At 35.1% G+C, this 26,157-nt stretch overlaps 1 long non-coding RNA gene across 1 annotated transcript; it reads right to left on the reverse strand.

Moving 5' to 3' along the window:
• Window positions 1-1,246: 1,246 nt before the first annotated feature.
• On the reverse strand, window positions 1,247-25,873 carry LOC117151798. Its single transcript, XR_004461923.1, has 3 exons — window positions 25,618-25,873; window positions 1,360-1,363; window positions 1,247-1,257 (listed from the first exon to the last, which is right to left on the reverse strand). It is a non-coding gene; the product is annotated as an uncharacterized LOC117151798 (long non-coding RNA).
• Window positions 25,874-26,157: the final 284 nt, after the last annotated feature.

Below are 26,157 nucleotides of genomic sequence, written 5' to 3' on the forward strand. Positions count from 1 at the left end.
CGAACGAAGGTGGTTATTTCCATATTTCTAAGCTTCGCTATATTATCGAACCCGTGCACGATCCATTTGTCTACTTCTTTCATTTTTCCTATTTGAACCAAATGATGGATAATAGCAGGATGGATGACTTCCATCTGAAACGTCGTTTCTCTTGCTATTTTTCGCTCATCTTTTTTCCTAACATTTCTTAAAACGTTATCATCGATGACAACAGCTTGCGATCTTTTTCTCCATTAATTTTCTGTAATGAAAACAAAAAGTCCACGATCTTGAATTTTTCAAGTCAGCGTCCAACTCTTCTAACTAACATTCTGCAAATCCTAATGACTCTCGTGAAAAAACATCGAATCAAAGACGTTGCATAACAGTGGAAAAGTTTCAAAGATCGTCGTTAGTAACAGTATGTATATTAATATATTATAATCGAAGATATAGATCGTAGGTTATTCGACGTCCATTTATAAATGTATCCAGGATTCTGTTTCAGCGGATAAGGGTATCGGGAATAAACGTTAGGCGTGTTCCTCTGTAAATACAAAAATAAATTGAGATTGCTTAGTACAACAGAGCCCCACGTATCTTTATGGAAATTCTCGGGCACGAGCCTTGCGTTTAATATTGTAGAAATACCGCGTATCAAATTCTGTTGTTTCCAGTGAGCAAAACAGTTCTTCAATTTATTTCCCTGCAGGTTACTGTTTTACTTTGACACTTGAACAAATTTCCATCGTCTTATTACCAAGGACAATGTATATCTCGGTTGTCGAAACAAATTACAGTCCGTTTAAGCAACGAATACTTAAGTTGGTAATGAAGTTAAAGTCACATCCCGTGTTGCTACCGGTATATTTCTGTTTCTCGTTCTTCGAAATTACTTTAAAAACCCATTTTCTAGGGTGGAACGAGGATTCCTTCGAAATTCCTTATTTCTCTGTAAAGTAACTCCGTAAAGTAACGATAAACGTTTGGCTGGAAGGCGATGTAATTTGCTTGCAAAAATAGATTCAACAATGGAAATTAGACAACGATTCTACGAAATTGGGATATCTCCTCGAAGGGAATAGAACGTTCCATAAGACGGTGGTGACGTTCGTATGCGAAGCAAGTTGATATCAAACGATCTTAACTATCCCCGGAAGCATTTGCGTTAGAAGAAGAAATGAACGTCGAAGAATAAATTACAGTGTGAAAATTGATATCTTAATTTGAACGATCTAAAGTTATATTTTCGCCGCGTTTTATTGGCTCTGTACAAATCTAAGGAATGGAATATTTCTTAAGATATTCGTAGAAAATCGTAGAAAATCGGAGAAAAAGATCGACTCGTTAAGAGGAAATACCTTTTCTGTCGCGATTGACTGTTCTTCTAAAACAATAAGATACGATGGAAATATAACGATGTGTAACTATAGACAAGAGGAAAAACTGAATGATTTCATCGAATGTGTTATCTCTTTATTGGGTGTGTGAGCGAGGACAATTCGAAATTGAATATTTAGAAAGCTACGAAAAATTGTACAACAAAAGATCAAAGTTTAAAGAGATCTGACATAGATAAAACAAGATTATGAACTTTTCCCGACAACACGTTTTGATAAACGTACGATGCAACGAGATACAGCCGCTGTCTTTAATGATCGTATCAAGCATCAAATTGCTCTGAATTAGCTCGATCATTTTACGACTGTATCCATCTGGTATCCATCTTGAGATTTATTTTGTCACTTTGATCGCAGTTTCGCTGGCATCTGTTCGATACTATGTCTGTATTATAAGCGGAAGTTTACGAAAACATGCGAGTTCCGGAACATGAAAGCGAAACGAATGTTACCCGAACGATCTGATCGAACCTCCTGACGTTAATAGAGATATTAACCATAATTAGGTTCGTGCTTCGTTACACTACAGGAAGTTGCTGTAACTACTTTGGTAAAAGAGACACTGGACACGCTTTCGTTGAAAGTTTGATTTTCATCGGCCGATAGTATCCATTAGTGGGTACAAAAGGATGCGCTACAAGTAATGGAAGTAACGTAAATTGGCTGTGTAGTAATTATTCGTCCGTAAGAAGGGAAGTATTGGAAACTGCGTGGATGATAGAATAAGAAATTCCAGTTAGCTTATACTTTTAATTAGATAGCCATTTATCGAAAATGTTAAATATAATTGGTGGATTGATATTTTAGATGGATATTTTAGATGATATATGAAAAGAATTTTTAAATATCTTGGTAAAGTAGTCCTTCGCTAAAAATGTTCACTAAAATGGATAAATTAATCTTCGAAGTGCTATTTTATTTATGAAATTTTACTATAATAGAGTAAGTATTACGAAATTGATCACAGGATTTTTAATATATCGTGGTAAAATTTTTGTATAGATAGTATCTACGTATATGTGGAAATATGATAAATATTTTCCAATTCTATCCAACTCTTCTAATAAAATCTTGAAGTTCTAAGTTAATTCTCTTATCGTATTCAGAAAGAAGTTGAAAAGATTTCGTCTCGAGTATATATTGACTAGCAATATCCTAAAAAAACTTGTTCAATGAAAATATTTGAAATTCAGAAAATATTACACGTTAGAATATTAAAGTACTCTTCCGATCTTAGAATATGTTGAATCATTCTCGGCTGTTAAGAAAATAGTACAAGAACGTTTTATTATATCTTAATATATTCAAGCAGCTCTCGAATATTCATGGATCAACTCTCAAAGCATTTAATAAACCTTTGATAAACTATTAAACCGCAAAAAGTTTGAACTTTGAACAAGATTAAATTTATTAAATATGACTTTTTATAGATCTATTAATTGAAAAGTTGTCTACGAAAAAATTCTATAAGATAAAATTGCATCGGAAGTTTTAGTTCTATACAATTTTTTTAATATTAGCAACGTTCGAATTGGTAACTAACTATAAAAGAACCAATATCGAACTAATAGTTGTTTAACCAACTTTGTCCTTTTTATTTTATCTTCTTTTGTACAAAATAAATAGGAACTTCATAACAATTTAACTATTTGACTAGAAAATACACTTGGCGTATATATATTTCCCATAGGCCTATGTGCCCTATTTTTCGAAAAGTTTCTCGATTAATAAACTAGTAAAAATCATATTCAGCCGAATTAATCTTCCTGAAAGTTCAGATCGTTCTGATAAATTCACAAAATATTCCCAAGCGAAATTCGTCTCGTTCAAATTTATTTTACACGACGTAACATCGCGAGATAACTTTATTCACAAGAACAAAGAAATCGAATTCTTTCAGATACGAATCGATATACACATTGAAAATCCGTCATGTCGTGGGGCAAGCGTGTTTTCAAGGTTTCACAAAGCGAATGAAAACTTGGATGCAGATGCGAGCTTTCCGCATTTTGTGTTTCCACGTATCAACGTTCTTTGTTAAAAGAATGTCCACGCTTCGAAGACTTCATAAACGCAATCTTATTTCCCGAAATGTCACCGAACTTGTCGAACTTGTAGAGTTCCATCGAGACAACGTCGTAGACATCCGATAAGAAACCACGTCTTTCGCGTGGTTATCCGTATAACGCGGTTATTACATAAATTCTTGCCTAGTTTACGCGTAAAATATTTTAACTATTTCGTAGAAATTCGAATATAAATTCTTCATAAATTCATCGTACTCCTTGGTACAAGTACCACTGTGTTCCATGATCCCGACTCTTCTTATTTTCTTGCTAATTAAATATTCCTATTAAAATAATAATATTGAAATGAAATAATCAGTCAATAAATAATAAGATGATGTACAGTGTACAAGTACCACTGTGTTCCATGATCCTAACTCTTTTTATTTTCCTGCTAATTAAATATTGCTATTAAAATAATAATATTGAAATGAAATAATCAATCAATAAATAATAAGATGATGTATAGTGTACAAGTACCACTGTGTTCCATGATCCCGACTCTTCTTATTTTCTTGCTAATTAAATATTCTTACTAAAATAGTAAAATTGAAATGAAATAATCAGTCAATAAATAGTAAGATGATGTACAATGAGGAGAAATGTATGGCGCGCTTCATTGTGACAGGTTCTTCTAACCTACCTTACATTATTCGTTAATTTTTCAAAGTTGCTTTGATCAAAAGATCAGAAATAATTATACGATTATACGTTTGGACATTACTTCGTCCTTTTCTTATATACATTTAATGAATTTCAATTCGGTCTTGTTCGTTTTCTCTCCGAAGGTTAAATAGTTTCGTAACTTTCCGTAATAATTAAGCTACCTCTGATCACGATATTACCTTTTTTAATTTATCGAAGATGAAAGCTACTGTTATAATAGAGTATCTTTTTGCAAGCTAAAAGCCTTTGACGGAGCACCACCTTGTTCCTTATACACCTTATCCTAGTATATAAGGATATCCTTGGTTACGCGAGAATTGACTCTTTTTCTAGCACTTTGTGCGTGTAAGATGTATAATTCACGGAAGAACAACCTCAAAGAGAATCTTAGATGCGAGATAATCGTTTTAAATTTTAAATAACAGTCTTGTTATTCAACATTACATATTCCCCTTAATAAAGATCTTACTGTGCTTCCTCCTTTTGCTTCCTTACTTTCCATTTCAGTATTATAATTTTCTATTGTTCCGTAATGAATAGGCAAAGAACGTATTATGCTAGTGTTATATTTATCTAGGTATTATTTACTTTATCTGGTAAATTAAAATATACAATGTGCATGTAATAAATATAGTACAAAAATACAGCATTCTTTGGAGACTGCTTTCTTTAACGTATCGATACTTCTACCTTATAGAACGTAGGGGCTAAAAATAGAAATAAAGTGTGCGTAAAATGTACACAACAATTTGTTTAGAATTTAACAACGCCGTTATTTAAAATATCTGAGACACGATATGGATAAATGCACGTATGTAATCGAAGTATATGCATCAGGTCGTCCGAAAAGTGTCTTTCGTTTTATAAGGAAATAATGGACGCATTTTCCGTTTTATATTATTTTATCGAATTACGTATGATCCATTTTGTTCTGTCAAACTAAAGATCACAACGTTCGATAGTTTAGGTTTCATGTTTGTATAGAAATGCGTTGTTGTAAAAGACGTGTTGTAAAAGAAACAGACTTTCCGGACAACCTAATATGTATAAGTAAAAGTCAAATACTCATTCAACAACTGTTTCCTTTAATTTATTAAAAAAATTCCACTTTCGTCGTAGCTACAGATCGTTTAAACGTTCGAAATAGAAACGCGATACACCTAAATTCTACATGGAAGGTTTAGACGAAGTTTCAAGAGATCGACAAAAGTAATAAACATCTTCGTCTATACAGCGTCTGGAAATTAGATCAAATTAAAATGCAAATTGAATCTTTTGTACTTCTGTATGACTAAATAACGAGTACGTAGTAAGTTTAAAAGAAAGTCTACTAACCTAGATTTTCCAATAGTAGCGAGACATGTGTAGATATAGCTTTAACTAATTCAGAAATAAACTGTCTCAGGAAAACCATGAATAACGACAGATACGAGCGTTTACACAAAGCGCATTTGAATTTCATATCAGATCGGTGCCGCTGAATTGTATCGAAAATTTCTTAACATTCAGATCGCTTGTTCTTTTCCCTTGAAAACGCGAGTGCTCAAGTAACGCTCTTATTTTGAGATTGCGATTTGCATGATTCGTGAATATTAGTTTGCATAGAGATTTGAATTAAAAGGACAGAAAAGAATCTTTCCTTTGTTGGAAGACTTAGAAAAGTTAGACAATATATTTGGGGGAATATTAATTATTTAAAATATAAATGAATCATGAACTACATATATATATAGCGTGTATAAAAAAAATTGGACAGAAACTTTGGGAGCGCATAGCACTGGTTAGAAGCAACAAAAATGTCTCGACATGGGTTCAAAAGCCACTAGCTTTCGAGTTACAAGGTATTTTATCAGTAAGAACATTACCATTGCGGTGTATGTTCAATACGTCCTCCGGCATTTCTCTTATCTCTTGGCAGCAGTTTCCTCATCCAACGAAGCAACTGTTTTATTATACGCTCTACTTTTATGCATTAAACGTCTCGTAATTCCGAAACTGATGCTTTACTCAGATTTTCTTGCTTGTTTTTACGAGTACTAATTCCTTCCCAACTTTTTTTGTACACCCTGTGTATTATGAAATCAAGTATTTATAAATACTAAATATCATTAGACATAGTGTCATAGTCTTGAAATGCTTTTCTGTTTATCCATGAAAACATAAGGATTCGCGCGATTCTCCTCGCAATATTTCGAGAAAACAACTTGCTGCTCCGTGAACCAACCAACCTGCATCACGTGCATCGACCATCGACTGGACCAATGCAATATCGCTAATTGCGTATCGTTTCAAACATCAAATCTACTTTCTTCTATACGATATAATTGCTTCGTTATCTAGTCCATAATAACAGACGGTGTATTATCGATCTCATAATATAATTCGCCGAACTTAATAACGGAACACTGTTGTGTGGCCAACCCATCGAGAAGCAGATAGAGTTATTGTAGCACGTGGAAACCGCAATGCACGGAAGTTCGCGTGTGCTTCAGCTTCCGATTAGAATGTATTATCGACTTGTAGACCAAGGACGACGACAATTTGCAGCGTATGATTTATATTATTAATGAAACGGTACCACTTCCGGCGCACATGTTAGATTATCATTACGATAGACAACTCGAAACTAGCACCGATAACTAGCAATCTAAATTATTTGTCATTTTATCTGAGAGAGCTAACTAGAATAGAAAATTATTTGCAGATGATTTGCTTAATCTTCTCTATCGACCGATCGATATTATATTCCGTAAGTTTCATAAAACGTGCGAAAAGCTGCGAATTGAGGTCCGCTGCTATTTTCTGTGAAATATGATTCTTACGCTTTATCGTAAAATCTGATTCTAAGATTGCAAGAAATTTTAACTAATTAGATCGTTATCGTGGCCGAGTGATCTATCTGCTATTTGAACAGAACGGAAATTACAAATTCGCATGGTCGAATTCGTGTTCGCAATTCGAATATTCTATGTTATTTTCTTATTTCTATGTTTATCTCTGAACGTAAAATATTCTTTGCCTTTTCTGTTAAAGCTATCGATGATAGTGTATGTCACAGGTGAACGACTGTCTCCAATTGATCGTGTCCCATAAGATACGTGTTGGAGAGATAACCCTAGAGGCTGCTACTCTAAGCAATCAATAGCGAGCTTTCACTATAGATAATTTTCATCCATTCCTATTATAGCACATCGAACTATTATAGCAAGATAATTCAATGTAACGTATTGCACGTAGGGAATTCAATGCAACGTATTCCACTTAGACGATTCAACGTGAATTATAATTTCAGTTGGAAATTTAATCCCAATATGAAGCGATCATCCGTGTACTATCTTTACATTTGCAATTTAATTCGAGGTTTTCCATTTTTAACGTTACAACGAACACGTTACTTTGAATATTTTACATATTTTTGCATATTATATCCGTTCCGTGTATTTTCGCTGCTTCGAGTTTCCCATAAACGCATCAAGATTCACGGCCCAATTATTAATCGATAAATCGTCGTGCGAGCGTTCGCGAAACGATGAAAGTCGAAAAATCAGTCAGCTGAACGTCGATGAATTTCCGAATCTCTACCAAAGCCTCGTTTCGATAGTACGATAATCGCCATTCACGTGGGTGGAAGAACAAGCGAAGGAAAGCGACAACGAGGAGAATAACTCGACGTACGATCAGCCACGTATGAATACGGATGGTCTGGGCCATGGGTGGTACACGGCACAAGTAATCCAATAATCGTAGAACAAAGCCGACTAGCCCTCTAAGAAGCTTAGTTTTTACACGAGGGTGCTTCCATCGCTGTAACCAGTATGCGCTTAATTGGTTTTTTTGCGCATATATTTATTAAAGGCCAACGTTGCGAACCGCGTCGTTTGTTCAACCAACGACCGTTGCAAAACACGTGGAACGGCTAATAGAAATCACTGGTGGTCACCGGTTTTTGTCGAGATCGATCGAACGCGACTGTTTCTTTTACGCTGGCACACAATAGTGTAGACTCTCGTAAATGCACTGCTTCGCGTAATTACAAAACGAACGATAAGCTTTCAATTTTTATGCGTTGCATCGTGTACCGATATGTCGACTTTCATGCTTCGATGCTAAAGAGATTTCGCAATGTTTTGTAGATGTAAAAGATTCCTCTGAGAGCTCGAATATTACCAACTACGTAGTTTGCTGTTGCTTCGTGATTGTAGAACCAGCGAGATAGAATATTTTATTACGCAAAAAAAAAAAAAAGAATTCGGGATAGAAGAAAATGAAATTATAGAGATAACTTTCGTAAGTTTAAACGTTTGATTTTCGTATACCGCTATGGTATCTTGTAGCTCGTACCAGCGTAAGGATTGAAAATTGCAGGATAGACGGAATATGTTCGCGAGATCAAAGGCATTCGGATATAGATTCCAAGTCTTTCAGCACGCATATTCGTTTTATTAAAAAAAAAAAAAAATCCTGTCCGCTACGGAGACTGTAACTAACGAAACGAGAGAAATTACTAGTTGAATAAAGGCTTTTTGTTCGACCTTAATTGGAAAAAGGTACGTTATATTGGTTAACGCGTGTGCTAGTACATTTAACGCCTGTGCAAGGAATTTAATGATGATTTCCGATTCTATGCACTCATCGTGTGTTCAATAATGCTCGTTCGTTATAATCATTGACAAAATTTCAATGGTTGTAAGAAGATTGTGTCGTATTTAGTATCAAAATCCTATTTAATACGCGACAATATAATCGATACAAACGTAAAATTGTAAATATTATTTATAGAAAAATCAATAGCCTATCATTTTATCAATTACGTATTAATTATTTGGTCATATTCTCTTATTTTATCTTGTCAAATTAATGTAACGATTTCTGACCGTCCTTTCTATGCCTTCCATTGTCCTCTCTTGTTTACTCTTTCCATTTCGTTTTACGTTCTTCCATTATTTTCTATATCCGTACTATACATTATTTTTCGTGTTATGTAAACTAACCAGCTCATAAATATTCCCTCTCGTTCAAAAATTTCCCTTTGACCTGCAAAACACGTTAAACAATCCTTAATTACTGGCGATAATATGGAAACTTCGAAAATTGCAACTCATCCGGCAACTTTATGTTAACGTTCGACGCAGTTAAAGTTCAATTCGATTCGATTAATTCGACGCGATTAAAGAGCAATTCGTTTTCACGTTCGAGATTAATCGTACGCGAATATTTTCGTTGCACCACGTCAACGCAACTTCGTAAATAACGAGCCTTCGAAAACAAGCTGTCTGTAGTTCGCCTATTTAATATTCGATCAACGGTTCGTAACGAAAGAAATGACAGACCCGTCAATTGTACTCGCAGCGTTAACACGGCCCGTCCAGTCTTTGTAGTTTTATGTACCACGTATACGAGCAAACACGGATAGCGCGTTTCAATTTCAATAGTTTGCGAAAACAGTTGGTCGTGCTGCGCGTTTAAGGCTGTTTGCTTTATTTCAACTAAATCCAGGAATTACATTGTTGTACAGCGGAACAGAGATTCTTTTTATTCCGTTCCACTTGAATATTATTGGCTTGGCAACTAACTGGTTGCGGATTTTGTCATTAGATGGTATTGACAAGATCCGCAATCACTTAGTTGCCAAGCCAATAATTAAGAGATCGAGCTAGAGATTAAGGAATAAGTAAGTGCTAAGAATTTTTGCGTACGTTTCACTGTAATTCGATCACGTTTGGAGAATTTCTAATCATTTTGTACTCGTTAAGGAGTAAACGATAAAACAATGCGATATCATGGAAAACTGTAAGTCATAAACACGATAATAATAATTTTCTTTGTTATTTATGACAAATTAAAAAAAAAATCGATTTTATACTGGAAATGGGGCAGACAGTGTAGAATACAATACGTTTATAGTCAACTATTATCAGTTTTGAAATTCTATTCGGTTAGAGAAGAACATCTCTGTATAAATTTCTGTATCGAGCTGTCGCCGTGCGACGAAACTAAAAGCAGGAACAGCGAGTCTTTACAATGCTGTTTCAACATCGACTGACGTTTCATAAGCTGAACTACCTGCGGAGATTGCGAGAAAATGCTTGTTTTCAGCCCGTGGTAACATATGTTTATTCATATTGCGGCTGAAAAGCTCGCGAGTCTGAATTTCCATCGCGAGTTTCGTTAGCGAAAAGGGTAATCCCCGTTGTCTTAAGAAAATACTATAACGAGCCGAGTGTGTTTAAAATGCAGGCTTTGCATCGGACGTTCGAATTGCGTTACGACGTGCTCGAACTGAAAATGTTCGAAAGCTTTCACGATCACGGATTCGAGTAAAAGGTAATTTTCTCGGAAAGCAGGACGGTTTCGTTCTCGATTTCTTCATTAAATACGAACGAAATAGTAGAGTAATCCTGTTTAGTGCCTTTTTTTACTTGAACTCTTCATTTTACATTCTAATTATCCTCAGTCAAGTAATCTCTGTACGAGACTTTCTCATCGGACCATAGAAGAAATTTGGCCGGTTTATTCGATGGCCGCGTCAAGCTTTTGTTTCCTCTCATTTTCTCGAGAATAATCTGTTTCCGTTAAGAGTCTCCTCGATAAACAGGAAAAGTAGATAAATAAAAATTGTGCGCAACGTTGGTACTTTTTACGAAGATTGACAGATTCTTAGAGAAAAACAATTACGTATTTGTCATGAAATTTATTAAGCCGACAAGAATCCTGGTTAAACGTAATTTATGTTTCATTCTGATTCGATCGAAACCCTTTGGAAGCAAAGTAATCATATTATTATTGTAGGAATGTTTATTATAAATTAACAAAAAAAGACAGTATGATAAACAAAATATTGTAACACTCTCACAAAATCGAATATAATATCACACTTCACGAATTCGCTTATCACTATTTCTACGTCACAGCAACACGATGAATTTCTCTCGAACACGATTAATTCAACTCTGACAGCATTACCACGCTTATTTTCCCCCTTAACAAACCTTGGTAACGCTCACGACACTCCCTGACAACATTAACATATCCTGACAACATTTATAAACAATCAGCCACGTTTTTCCCTAACGTCACACCATCCCACATTATGAAGTTTCAGCTGTTACGTATTCTTCGTCGTTATCAACGTACGTAAGTGTTGCACCGTCCGCATTGTAAAAACCACTTTCATTGTGTGATAATACTTTTAGATGTAGATAGAGTAATGGAACGTTTGTATTTTCCATTATATTTAAGAATATAATTAAGAATTTCACAGAAATCTATGAAACGAAGGTATTCATTATGAGCGATTCCTTGGTTCTCGTGTTAATCTGCCATTCGATTCGACTCCGAACGATTCCGAACCGTTCTACTGTAATTCAATCTCAGCCTGACGTGCTCGATTAGAAAATAATTGCTCGAGTTTCCACTGAATCCCGAAACCTTCGACGATGATTCTTCTCGATTTGAGTGTCGTTCGTTCCATTTCGGTTTGCTAATGAGACGACCTTGAACTCCACGCGTGAAGTTCAAGCAGAAAGATCGTTCTCCTCGCTGTAACCTCATCTCCTAATGGAGATTGACTATCGTCGTTCCGCTGCTCGTTCTGTTTCGTGTCCCGAAAATTGCAGGGTTTACGTCTTTTGTCGCCAGTTAATATTTCACGATAAAGCACCTTTTACGTTCTGCACCCTTTAATTGTACCTTTTCCCCTTTAATAATTGGTATAGTAATATAATAAGATATGCTCGCTAACATTATGCGTATAGAGTTGTAAAGTGTCGCGTATCGTGGCGGTAATTGGAAAAGGAACACGTTGGTGTCGCAAAGTTACGTTGGCATCGTTTACGGTGCGTTAAAACGTTTGTAACTTGATGAAATACAAATTTTGAGAAATACGTAGAGGGACAATTTGAACGAAAGATTTGTGAAACTATGCATTTGCGTTGTTCCAAGTTTACGATCGTCGTTCGTTGTTATTTTTGATTAACTGTTTGCTCGTGTTACGTTTAATTAAACGTTTATCATACGTAACATGTATTTGAAAGCAATGGAATATATATTTCCATGTGAAAATTCGAAATATAAAAGATGAAATCAGAAGCGCGAGTAATTGAATTCTAACAATTGAAGATAAAAGTCTGGCAACCCAGCGTTTTCACAGAGATCAATGATTTATTATTTTTATTTATTTGGCATGTCGAAAGTATGACTCTTCTCGCTAATCTCAAATCTTTTAATTTCTTACTCTGTATACGCGAGAGAGCGTTAATTAGTAATTCACGGTTGAACCATTAATTATGAAGTTGCAAGAATCGTTAAGAAATCGAAGTATGCGATATCAAACTTTCGACAGTCGACGTCCCTGATTTCTTTCCTAGAACGAGAGGCGAAGTCTTGGAAATTCTCAACGAAAGTTGAAATTACTAGTATTCACCGCATTCGTTGGGAAGATCACCGGTTTCCAGTCTCGCCACCGCTTTTCAATCTTCCCTGAAAATACGACCACCTGTTCTTTTATGATTGACTTATTAAAATCGATTTTTATGGTTGCATACGACGTGGATATATCGCTCGTCGCGAAGAAAGCGCTTCTTGAACTCTGGAAATTGAAATGTGAAGTTCGTATAAGAAGAAAGAAAAAACAAGAAGAGGCAGAGCAAAGCTACTTATGGATATTGTGTAAGTATCTTATGTAGCTCCCTTAGAAATGGAACAAATGAAGTCATCGATATTTATCGATATACAGCGGTTGCGAAAGGTGTTGACACATATCCTTTCTCCTCGTTTTTTTCTTTTTTTTTTTTTTTTTTTGAATATAGCAAACGTTTGGTATATATGCTATGTATGTACTTTATGCAATTGCTTCTCGAATGGAAAAAATGAAACGATTGATATTTTTCGATACGTGTCCTTTTATTTTATTCTCGTCAGATTTTTTCTTCTCCTTGTGAAAAGAAAAATAATATAAAACTATAAATATTCGATATAGTTCTCTCGTAAACAGAAGAAAAAGGAAATCACTGGTATTCATTAATACGTGTTTCTAGCTTTTTATCCTTATACTTCTTTATTCTTATAATAAACAAGCAAGAAGATGAAACGTTTCTTCTTAAAAGTAATGAATTTTCTGTATCAAAAGTAGATACCTTTAATTATTTTAACGTGAAACTGAATATTTAAAGCAATGGATTCAGAATGGTAGAAATGAATTCTTTTAAATATTTTCACGCAAAGGCGAAGGTTTCAGTAGCAGAAATATTTTAAACATTCTTGTATGATCTGTCTGTGTAACTGTATCATCGTCATTTTATAATTAGATTTAGGCCATCGTAAAACAGTATAGATATCGCTCGTAATGACGAAAGAGAAGAACTTTAATTGCATTGGGCAATTAAAATTAATTAATCCCACGAGAGTGAGAATAATGTGAATCAAGAATGTTATTTCTGTCTCTCACAATGTATATTATGACTGTAATATTAATTCCTCAAAGTAAAGTCACAGTATTCCTTATCGTAAATTGTACTTTTCTTTCCATAAAACGTAAAATGACGCAACGTGTGCCTAATTACGAACAGAAAAAACAACTTTAGAATGCAACAATTAATGTAACGACTAGCTATAAAAGCGTAGCAAGTTTGGGCTAATCGTAGCAAAATTTTTCGTAGAACTACAAAATAGAAAGAGGTACAAGCATCGACTATTTTTTAAACTCTGATATCGATTAAAGCCTCGAACCGTTTAAAGCGATAAAATTTCAAAACTGATTACATCGATATATTTAAAAACAAAATATAAAATACACAGCATTCGTATCTATAAAATCACTCCAACTTTGAACTCAACAAGTTATCGATTTAACGCGACACGAACAGACCGAGCACTCCGACTTTCAAAGCATTAAATAGAATTTCACATCGCAGCTTTGTCCAACGCAGGTTTTTCCGATTAAATGCCGCGCATTAGATGGTCCGCGATAACGGAAGTTCAGTTCACGACATACGGAAATACGACTAAACCAGACATCTTGTTTCATAGGAAATTCATTATTCTTCTTCTCTCTTGAATGATATACTTTAATTATATTTCATTTTATTCGATATGTAAGCCAGACCAATCGACTAATACTCGCCGATGAAATTTTATTTTATTTTATTTAACGATCGTCTGTTCAATCAATAGAACACCCATGAAAATCTGTTATCCGACAAACGGTATTTGGTATTTAAAAGTTTCATAGATTTTCCGTGTGAATAGATACGAGACAATAACAGCTGCGTTAATAATACCGGGTTAGACGCACAAGCGATTGCGTGATAACTTCTTATCGTCGATAATTCGAAATACCCAATTACGCATTCATGCGACATATTTGTATCCAATTGCTGTGAAATTATACGGACCTGCCATTGAAAACGCATGGGTCAAATGACGATTTAAATTGCTGAAATATATCGCAGGATCGTGCTTACTATTTCTGCATAATCCGCATGATCTGTAATATCACTGAATTTTTATATACGAAACTACATTTCGATTTACCCTAAACGCAAAAATATTTCTAGTCTACTTACGACGCAAATGTCTTTCCGGTATTTGTGACACGAATCGCGAACATCCAACTACAAAATACCCGACCATTCGTCAAACCTCCAAGGACCTGACAACGTCAATACTTCTAGAAACTTTCCATCTTTAAAACACTCGCGATTCATCGACGTAAAACCCGGAAAACTGATTATTCCAGAAGACCTCGAACGTTCGCTCGCATATTCGCCGTGACAGATTCGCGTCAAACGTTTGACCAGTTGTCCGGATCGGACACTATCACAGTATCATGACTCGTCACTTCGATTCAATCTTAAAAAGAAGTTATCGATCTTACTTTTCGTATCGCTATCCAGTAGCCCCGATTCCCCCTGTTGGCGCGACGCTCTATTTTTATTGTTAACGCTCTCCTCGCAATCTTTTCTGTCCTACGCTCGGCCCTCCCGGCGGTATTCACCTCGATTCATCCTATTCGTCTCGCCTCATCGACAAACCTCGCGCGCTACTCAGATATCGAATGCAATTTCACGTCCAACGAAAACCACGGACCTTTCTATTGCTACGAAGAAATCGCATCTGCAGAGATTCTACAGAGGCTCGTGAAAGTATTCGAACGCTTTTACGAATAAATTGTGTCTGTTGTGTTGCAAACGCTTTGGATTTTATTAGCATAACGCGTTAGCACTGTAACGATACCCGGCTATATTGGCTACGATGATATTATATCGATAAAGCATGAAAGAAAGCCGAAAGTGCGAGAATATAGAGTACAGAGGTAGATAAGAAAGGTAAATAAGAAAACAGAAGAAAAAAGTTTAAAATTGGTACTTGCAGGTATAAGTGCAAGTAAAAGTTGAATTATCGTTGTTAGTTACAAAACATAGTTCAATTACATTTTTTCTATACTAAACGCTCGTCCATTGTGTCATATTAAATTACGACGTTCGTCACGTTCGCTGTCCTCTTGATTTCCGTGAACAAAAAGCCACGCTCCTGAGATTCTGCGATCGTCATCTAGATGCGAATAAGTATACTCTTGGATTTGATTGAGTTTTTCCTAAAGTTGTCGAGCTTTTAAAAGTTTCCAAACATAGTAAACCGAGTTCTACGTGAATTTATTATCGGGACACGTTTGAATCGTAATATCGAAAATGGCTCAATCGCAGTTTCTTCGGAATATTCGAACGTTTTGGATGTTTCTATTCTACGATCGATCGAATCTTTCGTTTAGCGTAATTCGTAAGGCTCGGTATTGGAAGATCGCCGACATTTCTTGGACACTAATATATTACCATTCACGACTATTCGAAAACTATAATCGATCTACAGTAGTGGATTAATAATTGAAGATCACGTTTCGACAAATGATAATCTTCTCAACAGCCTAAATTCAAACTTACAACGATCTAACTTGAAACGCAACAACACTCGAGAGACCCGAACAAAACCATGCAATAATCCTCCGTACGTCTTTCTACAATCGGAAACACCTCTCCAGTCTAGAAACCTCTTTACGTAACGTTAACCACTTGTCTTTTCCCTTGCAGGATTTTCTCCATTTTACCTCGAGAACGAAATGATTCGCTTTTCTCTTTCCGCGTCTTTTTTTTCCTCGCGACTACCAATCACAGAATCTCCAGCGACCTGTCAAAGCTAAAACCACCCCCCTTCCTGCACTCGGAAGAAATTGCCATTTGAGTATTTGTTGGGTGTTCGCTTAAAATTCCCACGAGTCGTGGACCGAATTACGTTCAGGTTTTGCTATAATTTACAAAATTATAAAAAAGAAATAAAAAGCCACCCTCTTCGTGCAGTCGAAAGAAATTGCCATTTGAGTATTTGTTGGGTGTTTGTTTAAAATTGCCACAAGTCGTGAGTCCAGGTACGTCCAGGTTTTGTTATAATTTAAAAAATAATAAAAAAAGAAATAAAAAGCCACCCTCTTTGTGCAGTCGAAAGAAATTGCCATTTGAGTATTTGTTGGGTGTTCGTTTAAAATTGCCACGAGTCGTGGGCCGAGTTACGTTCAGGTTTTGTTATAATTTAAAAAATAAAAAAAGAAATAAAAATCCAACCTCTTCGTGCAGTCGAAAGAAATTGCCATTTGAGTATTTGTTGGGTGTTCGTTTAAAATTGCCACGAGTCGTGGGCCGAGGTACGTCCAGGTTTTACTATAATTTAAAAAATAATAAAAAAAGAAATAAAAATCCACCCTCTTTGTGCAGTCGAAAGAAATTGCCATTTGAGTATTTGTTGGGTGTTTGTTTAAAATTGCCACAAGTCGTGAGTCCAGGTACGTCCAGGTTTTGTTATAATTTAAAAAATAATAAAAAAAGAAATAAAAAGCCACCCTCTTTGTGCAGTCGAAAGAAATTGCCATTTGAGTATTTGTTGGGTGTTCGTTTAAAATTGCCACGAGTCGTGGGCCGAGGTACGTCCAAGGCCGAGTTACGTGTAGGTTTTGCTATAATTTAAAAAATAATAAAAAAAGAAATAAAAAGCCACCCTCTTTGTGCGGTCGAAAGAAATTGTCATTTGAGTATTTGTTGGGTGTGCGTTTAAAATTGCCACGAGTCGTGGGCCGAGTTATGTTCAGGTTTTGTTATAATTTAAAAAATAATAAAAAAAGAAATAAAAAGCCACCCTCTTCGTGCAGTCGAAAGAAATTGTCATTTGAGTATTTGTTGGGTGTTCCCTTAAAATTGCCACGAATCGTGGGCCGAGTTACGTTCATGGTTTTGCTATAATTTAGCAGATAAGAGGACGCCTACGCCGGAGATTCATCGGACAGCTAAGATAAGCTGTGCCGTGCTACGATAAGTTCAGAAATATACAATACACAAAATTATAGCACACGAGACACCAAAACTTGAATGTAATAAACTATAAGCTTAAATTTCAATGTAAACTGTTGCGTATGTAGAGAACGTCCCGTGTAACGCGATTCAATATTTTTCTGTCACCTGCAGCCGCGTAACAAAGAATGTTTTGAGCCGTATTTTAATACCATCGGGCGTACTACAAACAGGCGAAAAAAAAAAATTTCCGAAATACTTTGTTTCCATAACAAAACCAAGATCACCACGGATAACATAAATAGAGCTATATGCTTTGTCCGTGAGATTGCAGCGACTTTACGGCGAATTCAAAACGCGTATTATATGACATCTTTATTAACTTAATAAACTAGATATACAATAATGGGAATAATATTTCACTCGTTGACATATTTCGGAATTACTTACATTTCAAAGAGAGAGAATTACTACAGCATGTAGAGTTGTACATTCAGCCACTATAATAACGACAGGTCGTTCAAACTTCTGCAAAAGAGCAAAATGTTGTATCGCGGAAGGCGATATACAGTTTGAACGAGCGTTAAAATAAAGCGTACCCGTAAACTTGATATTGAATTAATCAAAATATCGTATAATATGGTTTTTGAATTTGTCGTAAAGATCCCTGCAATCTCATGAAAAAAAGAAAAACAACGTATGATTCTATTTGTGTTACGAGAGGTGGCCTTGGTTCCGCTATGAAAACAAAGTATTTTCGAAACTTTTTTATCGTCGCTTTACACTCGACACTGTGAAAGTATAGTCGAAAACATCTTTCGTTATGTGGCCGCAAATTGCAGAAAGATAGCGAGTCGCGTTACATATATACACGGTATACCCGTGTACTATCGAAGCAAGTATTTTTAAACTTGGCATAGCGCGGCATAATTTAGCTTAACTTTCCGGTGGATTACCGACTTTTAATGGTTTAGGTTGCGTACGTGACTTTTCCTCGCACTTTAAATGGACTTTTGTCTTCGCCATTCTATTCTTGTCTCGTAATTGGTATAATCATTTCCAGTCGTGTACACCGTGCAGAAACAGCATTGTTGCAACATGTTGTAAATTGTGCGACATAGGTGACTCAATGCGGTCTGTTTAGTCGACAATAGGAACGAAAACAGCGAGGGAAGAGGCGTTCTCTCGGTCGAATCGATCCCGATTCCGGAAACGAATTTCGTTGAGCGACATCCACCGACGGATGGTCAGCAGCTATGTTCGCCCGGCCATTGATTCCGGCTTATCGAGTCGCGTTAGAAGTGCTGACTATCCAATAAATCGCACGAGCCGACTGCTCTAACCGCCTGCTTCTTTCCACCTCTTCCTTTTCTCCTTCTATTTGCAAGTCTGAAACCTTTGTAAATCTAATGGACGCAATCCGGCTTGATTCAAACTGTATTCAAATACAGGGTATCGATCATTCGCGAAGGCCTGCGGCGGTCGCAGAGGTGCAAACGAGGAAACGGAATGACTTTACGTTTGTCTCTGATGGGAATAACATATTGCCAGCTTCCTTTCGTTTCCACCTTCCGAACTGATCACCAAACCAAATGCATTTCGTCGAGGATTTCATTTGGTTTTTCCTTTCCTTTCCTTTCCTTTCCTTTCCTTTCCTGTTTCTCGGTTTGATGGAAATCGTCGATGGTGATCGACGCTTCTGTGTTATGCAGATTGGTGAGTTGTTAGGAATAATGTTTTAGATTAGTTCAGGTCTGTAATATACAGTGGCTAAAAAAAGTATTTGAACGCTATGATATTTACATATTGCGATTAATTAGATCCATGCACAGAGATGGAAAGAAATGCGTACTTGATTCATCGTTTTTGATAGACAGTTTTCAACGCAGTGGTAAAGTTAAGCGCGCGTATCGGTCGAAAATGTCAGATATACAAACGAAACATCGTAATATCGCGTGACGGTGGACGATAGAGAACAGTAGAACCTTTTGCTCTTGCACCGTCCCGCGAGACTTCTTTCCATCTCTGGATAGTACGTTGCATTTTGTATCGTTCAATAGTAATTTCATATAATTGCGATAAGGTTATGCTATGAAAATAAAATTAAGAAATTACATAAAATTTATATAAACTTTTAATATCGCAATTTAAATATAAAAAAATATAAAATTTTGTTTTATATACAAGATCAATAATTTCAGACAGTATGAGGCTGGACTTTATGATTCTGTAACTGTAGCGTAAACTCTACGTACAGAACTAAAGCAGTAAAATCCACACCGCACATTTCAAACTTCATGCACCTACTCAGAATCGTATGACCCCTTCTGACTTACTTCTGGCGTTCTGCACTTCAAACGCCGCAAACCTGATATTGCGGAACCTTGATATTCATGGGAAAAATGTTGTAAAAAAACGCGTGAAGAAACAACACGACTGTGGATCTTCGGACCACAGAGTTTGCATATGAAATTCTTGAAGAACGTGTAAAATTTAAACCTGCTAAAATTTTTGTAGTTTGGGAACTCGAAATTCCAAGGATTATATACATGCGTATAGTCTAAAATAAAAAATTTGAAGATTATTAAACGTAGATCGTAGATTCTATGGGTTTACGCGAAATTTGAAAGTGCAGGAAAGTGCATAGAATCCAATTTATATCCAAAGAACAGTCTTCATAATTTTTAGCAGATGTGAAGAAATTGTTTATTTAGATGCTATTTCTTTGCCTGTATCTATTCGTAAACATATAAATTTGCATAAAAATCCGCAGTCCAATCATATGATTAAAGATACGTGATCGATAGGTTCTTTAGGACGATTAAGTGATTTAGGACGTAGAGTTTGAAATGCTCTTTGATCTGAAATTTGTAATCCGAGATTCTTGTAATAGTAAATTGAAAATTTGACAACTCGTGGTCCAGGATTTAAAGATTCTGTGGTTTAAGTACATTTATACGTTCTATGGTTCTAAATTTCAAATTTCAAAGATCTATCTATCTAGGGCAGGAAGTTTAAGTCCGCAGTTTGAAATTTCTATGATTGAGAATCTGAAGTTTGAAACTTGTATGCTCGAAAATCTATGAAAGATTCTATGATAGAATAGCAGTCGTGTATGATACAGAATAATAGTCTACGAATTCTGTGATCTCGGATCTAAGAATTACAATTTATAATTTAAGATCAGACATCCGAAGTCCTTTGATTCAAGATCCGGTTCATGTGAAATTTGCGATTTGGGGATTCTATAATTCGAGACCTGAGGTTTCAAAGTTCAATAATTCAAGGCCTGGGATCTGAGCATTTGCGTTCTACGGGTTCTGCCGTCTGGGATTTTGGGACTAGCGCGTTGGGACTTTCGAGGTTTGGATACAGGTAATTTTAGAGCCAAAAATTACGTTAGTCCAATATCGATACGATTCCGTGATGTTCTGATGCGGTTTTCATATCCTTGGAATTATGAAGATCGAGTTCCTATGATACCTAGACTGTGGTGTTGAAATTCCCACAAAGCAGAGGTAACTTGAGACGACCGTACATACAACTGTGGATGCATGAAATTCGAGATTCCAGCGTCTCATCCATAATTTTCTCGTATAAACTATGAGAATTATCTTAGTTGTGTGAACAAGTTTAGAGCAATTTCTCGATGATATTAATTGTTTCTTATTAACAGAGCGAAAGTAGCGTTGAATATGCTAGTTTCGCGTTAATTTCCTGAAATGTTACAACGTTAGTTGTATATTTAAATGTCTACACATCTATACAGAATATCGTAAATTTTTCCATTCGAACTTTATCAACGAACGTTCTATGGCTATTAGTAAGGGAAATATTATATAAAAATACGTCGTTTGAAACTTTACAATAAATACAAATACAAGGAGAATAGAACGCGATGAATGTATATACATAGAACAAATATTAATGAGTGTATTGAATTGATATGAAAAGTCGATTAATTTATTGAAACAAAATAAAATTGAAATGAACTGTGCAGGAAAATATCCCCAATTTCTTATTGTCAGTTTTTATCGGGAAAAATGGTGTAGCTTTTAAAATGGTGCATTAACATTTATCGATCGTCAATCTATTCTTATCTCGCGTAATAACCGTTGCCGTTTCCTTCGTACTTTCTAGTTTTGTTGTAATTTTTTAATAAAGCTTCAAACAATTTACCTTAATAATATCTTTTCTTAATTGTACCCGTAAAATATATTAACAAAATTCGATTAGAAAATCTGGAACGGATAAATTGAAGTGACGCGGCGGAAATAAATAAAAATAAAATATAAATAACAAATTGCATGACGTAGTTTCCGATCGATATGCCGATCTAAAATCTCTCCTTAACTCCACGTAATGCACCGAGTCTCCTCTACACGAAATTTCGTGGGAATTCACTCAATAGCTATCTATGTATCCTTTACTATCATTTGCTAATTATTATCAGCGAACGTAAATCACGATTCGATTACTGGATGTTTTACGTAATCCAAGTTCATGGATAATCGATAAAAGATATAACGGTGCTTACAGATCGACAAACGTATAATACACGAACGTAAAATAACAATGAAAACGGTATAAGGCAATAACTTTTATACCATACAAATATTATTTAAAATTGATAGTATATCGTTATTCGATCGATGATTGTCCAAATTTTAATTAAACGGTACACGTGAAACCGTTGCATTCGTTTTTCCTGTGTATTCAATTATTATTAAAAGGCAGCAGTGTGCAAATGAACGTATATATAGTAGATGTGTAATCGAGTATAATAAAAGTCATGCGTAAAATAAAGTTATCAGTTGAAACGATTTATGTTTCGTGCTTGCGGATAAAAAGAGATAATAAGAAAAAGGTAACAAAACTCATTTTTCTGCAACTCCGTTTCTCTCATAAACATGGAAATGTAACCGTGTAACTTTTTATAGACGAATTTTACATAGATCGCATGATGTTCAGAAAGTTCTTTCAGATATTTTATGGAACTTCTGAAATTCTATATGTCTTCTATATGTTTCTGATTTGCTATTACCAACTATTCGTGTAATTACCATTCGATCTAATACACTTTATTACAAATCTCTGTATCTGTTAAGTATTATTACCAGCATGTTACTTTGAACGTATTATTTTCATAATAACGGATTTTTATGCAATTTCGTATTTTCATGAACGTGATTAAAAAAGCGAAGAAACCTAAACGAAGATCCGTTTCGTCCAAACGTATAAGACGTATAAAATTGTTATATATTTATCAGTGTATAAAATATGAAATACTATTGCGAACACTTTACTTCGGATACTTTACACTCTAGCATATTACATATGAAGATTTAATTAGCATATACACATATACGTACATATCCCACGTAAACCAATCAAATCGTGAGATACTAAATTCAATTTTTCCTCCGGCATTCCCTCGTTCTTGATTAAACGCGGTCTATCACTCGTTCCAATTACATGTCTCATCGCGTACGGACATTCTATTCATAAATTAAACGTCGTCGTTGGTACGATAGCGATTAATCAAAATCATACTCGGCAACGTCTGCATCATAAATTCTCCGGCTACGGGACGATAATAACCACCTGGTTGAAAATGAAACCAAATGGAAAAGGAAGCGGCGAATGGAGCCACCCGGTGGAAAACCGATCATTAAATGGCCGGAGCGGAGAAAGGAAGGAATCCAAGCTGCTCGTCGCCGGTGGACAAATTTATCGTTTCGACCAGGCCAGCGGTCAGATAAAAATGCTTGATTTTAACCACGACAAGAAAACTGTGAGATAATGGCTTTATTAAGCGCCGAACGGAACAATCGTACAACGATGCTGCGCTTTTAATCGCGACACGATGTGACAGTAATCGACACGTTGTCCACCGTAGAAAGATAATTCTGATCTGGAATTTGATCGACAACGTATCGAATTCTAAAATTGCTCTTCTATGGAATACAGAAAATTCGAATTATATATCACGTTTTTAATCAGGAGGAAATTTCGTTTGTCGTTTCACATACCCACAGACGTGTCTAATATTAAATAATTGGAAAAATTTCTGACATAAACTGTTATATAAATTCATCATTTTGTCTTACGAGCTCATTTTCTAAAAATTCGCCTCTTAAACGTAATATTAATTATTCGTAATATACAAAGATTTAAAGAATATGGTAATACAAGAAGGCATTGTATCGTATCTGAATAAAGAATATTTTAGAGATAAAATATTTTTACATTCTTCGCTACGCATGGGGCTAATAATTACAAAAGCACGAAACGAATAATGTCGTGTACTTCTTATTATAAAAGGACTTATTTACCGTACGATATACCCAATGCAGCTGAATAGGGGATCTGAAAAACGGTAATACTTTAAGACCTTCATATCTTACGTGAAAGATTACCTTTAATACATTGAATTTTATGTTTTACGCGATCCTCGCACGGCTACATATAGATTCGTCGTAGATCTTCGTTTTACAAAAGTAAAATTTAAACTGAATGTTATTTCAACAAATTGTATTTGCATATTATTAAAACTTTCTTTATTTATTACACGTGTTGGTGATTTACCACAATCGAAACTAATTGTATGTGTACGTACATGTACATTCGTTTCGTAATATTTCGTTTGTAGTGAGTTATCAACATATATAATGAAATAGAAAATAATTTAATAACGTGTGAATGTACAATTTCGTGAGGAAACAAGTTTCTATTTTATCTTCCTTGGTACACAAGTGGAATTAAGCCGTTTAAACCAAACGAATAATATCTATCATTTATTTTCATGTATTTTTAATTTAAAAGTCATGTTCAATTAGAAAAATCCTTGTAATCGGTAGAATGAAATAACATATCGAACTAATTGTTTCACCAACAATGAGTAATTACGCCTGTCAATTATCCGTATAAATGGAGTAATTGTAGCACGAGACAATAGTAACAGCATCCGTTTATAGCTCACTTCAATACGATAAATACGATAGCGCTGTAACAATGCCAGATTTATTCTATCAATAACAAAAGAACTCTTGAAAAATTGGAACGTTGAATTTTCTTAAGATAAGACTTATATAAATCAATATTATCCAAGTAGGAATATTCATTAGAGCAACGATCGAAATTGAATCACGTTGCCCAAGGGAACTTTCAACTTGCAAATAATCGGAAAGGAAACTTTTTCATTCTCTCTTTGTGACAAATACGAACTTCGTCCTAGAACTTTGCCCCTTCGTTTTAAAATCGCCTCATATTTCAGTTAATTCCAAAGTTTTTCAATACTACGGAAAATTTTCTAAAACAAGAAATAATATTCTTACCACATAGCTATTCTACGTTAGACCTTCGCTTGTGAGTAAAAAATCTATCAGCGATTGAGTGGAAAAAATACGTAGAAAATGTTAGTTAGTTAATCGTATTATTTAAAATTGTAATTTCTATCGTAACATGAGATATATCGAATCCTTGTTCCAGAAAAAAATAATAATCCCAAAATTTGTAATAAGTTTCTAACGTAAAAGTTATTTGCGAGAGTTATGGAAAAATAACGATAATTTATTAATCTATTTGTAATTGAATTATTTTAAAAATCAGCAACTATCCACATACTTTTAAGCGGTGGTCTGTATCTCGCCAAGGAGAATCTTAGAGAGAGAAGAGAGCTTCTCTTTGGCTCTACAAAAAGGTGCATTAAATAAAAACGCGTCTCTAGTTTCATACGCATAGATTACGTTACGTCGATTATATTGATAAAAGTCTTATGTGACATCTCGTATAACGAAGCAATAATTTAAGCGGAATTGTTTTACCCAAGAAAGCTGCCAACATTGAAATAATTGTACCTTAAATCGAAACCTTCGCTCTGTATCACGTCACAAGTAAAAAGTTTGTCCCAAAGATCTTTTATATCGTTTCAGAGTCACACTATACTTCCATTAGTTCGACGATTCTTTCTAACCAGAAAGAAAATTTTGCGCCTTCCTGGAACGATGTTCTAGATAAGAAGGCAATGCTAACTATTTACGAAGAAAAGAGAACAACCATATCCACTCAAGCAACAACTTGAACGTTGCTAACAAAGTTAGGAGAACTTCCAACTTCCCAAGTTTGATTCTTCGCATTATTTCTTTAACTATAATAGTTTCCCAAATGCTAGACAAATATTAGGTCATCCCGTAAGTTCGTGCCGTTTTTCGAGCGGTTATATATGTTAAAATTGTTTACATACCTTTCGGTTTCATGAAAAAATGTAATCCCCCTCTCGTTGTACAACTTCTTCCCATTTTTCTGGTAGGGCCATTATTCCGTCTCGATAAAAGTTCTCTTGTTTTTCTTTAAAATAATTTTCTAAGCTATTTTTGAGAATGTCAATATTTTCAAATTTTTTACCTACTAAAAAGTGTTGTAATGTTCTGAACAGGTTTGTATTTGCCATCTGCAACTTTGAACGCAATTTTCACTCCTCTGAATTTGAAAGATTGGTAACGAAAAAGAGATATATGTTCTCTACATGATTTTTCATAAAATTCTATTTATTTTCATAAAAATTGACGACCAATCGACGACTCGTTAAATCATTCCATATCCACTCCATATTTCAATTTAACCAATAATTCTTCCCACTAGTTAACACGAAAATTTATAAATATCTAACAACAAATCTTTTAAAAATTAAAAACGTTATTTCTTCCGTATTAA

This window comes from Bombus impatiens, unplaced genomic scaffold (assembly GCF_000188095.3).
Source record: "Bombus impatiens unplaced genomic scaffold, BIMP_2.2 scf_0442, whole genome shotgun sequence".
Taxonomy (NCBI): domain Eukaryota; kingdom Metazoa; phylum Arthropoda; class Insecta; order Hymenoptera; family Apidae; genus Bombus; species Bombus impatiens.